This window comes from Vigna unguiculata, unplaced genomic scaffold, assembly GCF_037176805.1.
Source record: "Vigna unguiculata cultivar grain cowpea cultivar isolate G323 ecotype 2 unplaced genomic scaffold, ASM3717680v1 ptg000250l, whole genome shotgun sequence".
Taxonomy (NCBI): domain Eukaryota; kingdom Viridiplantae; phylum Streptophyta; class Magnoliopsida; order Fabales; family Fabaceae; genus Vigna; species Vigna unguiculata.
In genome coordinates, this window is record NW_028196886.1 from 5,001 (window position 1) to 7,908 (window position 2,908).

Here is a 2,908-nt window from a genome sequence, read left to right on the forward strand (position 1 = left end):
TATCCGACAAGAGCTTCCATTGAATGAATAATGGATCCAGATCCTAAAAACAACAATGCTTTTGAATAAGCATGAGTAATCAAATGAAATAAAGCACCTCGATAAGATCCCATACCCAAAGCTAACATCATATAACCCAATTGAGACATTGTAGAATAGGCCAAATTTTTCTTAATATCTTTTTGAGCAATAGCTAAAGTAGCTCCTAATATTACTGTTATTATACCTATAAAAGCTATTGCGTTCATTATTTTGGGTAGCACTATGAAAAGAGGAAAAAGACGAGCCACAAGAAAAATTCCAGCGGCTACCATAGTAGCAGCATGTATAAGGGCAGAAATTGGAGTAGGTCCCTCCATAGCATCGGGTAGCCATACATGAAGAGGAAATTGGGCAGATTTTGCAACTGAGCCACAAAATAGCAAGAGGGCAAACAGAGTAAAAAAAAAAATATTCATTTCATTTTTAGAAATCAAATTATTTATAATTTGAAACAAATGCCGAAATTCCAAACTACCCGTTATCCAATAAAGACCTAAAATTCCCAATAATAAACCAAAATCCCCTACACGATTCGTTACAAATGCTTTTTGACAAGCATTTGCCGCAATAGGGCGGGTGAACCAAAAGCCTATTAATAAATAAGAACACATTCCAATTAATTCCCAAAAAAAATAAATTTGTATCAAATTCGAACTAGTAACTAATCCCAACATTGAAATATTAAAAAGAGTAAGATAAGCAAAAAATCTCAAATATCCTTGATCATGAGACATATAATTATCACTATAAATAAGAACGAGAATGCCAACCGTAGTAATTAATATTGACATAATAGAAGTAAGTGAATCGATCAAGTACCCAAACTCTAAAGAAATATCATTATTTATGGTCCAAGACCATACATATTGAAAAAACAAACTATTCTTGATTTGATGAATAGACAAATCAAGCGAAAAAATCATAACTATAGTTAACAATAAGATACTAGGAAAAGCCCAAATACGGCGAATATTTTTCGTTGCAGTGGGAAAAAGTAGAAGTCCCACTCCTATTAACATCGGAACTGGGAATGGAATAAAAGGTATGATCCATGAATATTGATGTGTATATTCCATACAATAAAGAAAAAAAATTAGGATTCTAATGAATTTGGTTTCTTAGGTTTTTCTTTTATCTTTTTTGTAAAGTAAAGGAATGGTTTCGGTTAATAACAAAGAAAGATAGAATTTAATAAAATAGAATAATCGATTATTCATTATTCTGACTCTTTGGACAATATTTTTTGAACATTGGTTTAGTTCATTAAATTTAACTTAACTAATTAAGTTTTTATTACAATAAGAAATAGCGATTTGGGGAAAACTTTCTAAAAAGTATTATATTCTTATTATAAATATAATAAAAACAAAAATGGAAATTCAAATATATAAAATATATGTCTAATTAGAGATAAACTTAATTTTCATTTACCGCAAAATGTCTTTCACATAAAATTCTATAACAATAAAAAACTATACTAATTCTATGGCAGTTCCAAAAAAGCGCACGTCTATATCAAAAAAACTTATTCGGAACACTTTATGGAAAAAGAAGGGATATTTTACAGCATTAAAAGCTTTTTCATTAGGGCAATCTATTTTTACGGGGAATTCAAAAAGCTTTTTCTGTAACAAATATAAACGTTAGAATAATTTCAATTAACTGGATTCAACGACTCTTTTTTAAATACAAAAATATGAATATAAAATTGATATAGAATATAAGATTCAGTTATGAATTTAGGATATTTACATTCTATATTATGATATTTACATTCTATATTTAATAGATTCTAATAGAATTCTTTAAAATTATTTTATTGAATGTTTAGTAAACAAATATTGTGTTTTAATTGATTCTTTGAATCTCGACAATTGACTAAAATTGGGTTATTATGGTTTCGAGTCAGCCGCTATGGTGAAATTGGTAGACACGCTGCTCTTAGGAAGCAGTGCTAGAGCATCTCGGTTCGAGTCCGAGTAGCGGCATCTTATCTTCTAAAAAAAAGTTCCTATAAAGAATTATTATTTCTATTCCAAGTATTTCTATTTTTTCATTCTATATGGTATTTTCCACTTTAGAGCATATATTAACTCATATATCCTTTTCGGTCGTATCTATTTTAATTTCAATTCATTTGATAACCTTATTATTAGGCAATGAAATCATAGGATTATACAATTTGTTCAAAAAAGGCATGATAATAACCTTTTTTTGTATCACAGGATTGTTAGTTACTCGTTGGATTTTTTCAGGCCATTTACCATTTAGTAATTTATATGAATCATTAATATTTCTTTCATGGACTTTTTCTATCTTTTATATGGTTCTTTGCTTCAAAAAACAAAAAAATGACTATTTCAATACAATAATAACACCAAGTATTCTTTTTACCCAAGGCTTTGCTACTTCGGGTCTTTTAACCGAAATGCATGAATCCTTAAAATTAGTGCCTGCTTTACAGTCCCATTGGTTAATGATGCACGTAAGTATGATGATATTGGGTTATACAACTCTTTTATGTGGATCATTAATATCAGTGGCTATTTTAGTCATTACATTTCAAGAACTCATACAAATTCTTGGTAAAAGCAAGACTTTGTTTTTTTTTAATGAATCCTTTTCTTTTGCTGAAATCAAATATATGAATATGAATGATAAAAAGAATATTTTACAACAAACTCCTTTTCCGTTTTATTCGTCTTATAGAAATTATTATAGATATCAATTTATTCAACAATTGGATCGTTGGGGTTACCGTACTATTAGTCTAGGTTTTATCTTTTTAACAATAGGTAATATATCTGGAGCAGTATGGGCTAATGAGGCATGGGGATCATATTGGAATTGGGATCCAAAGGAAACT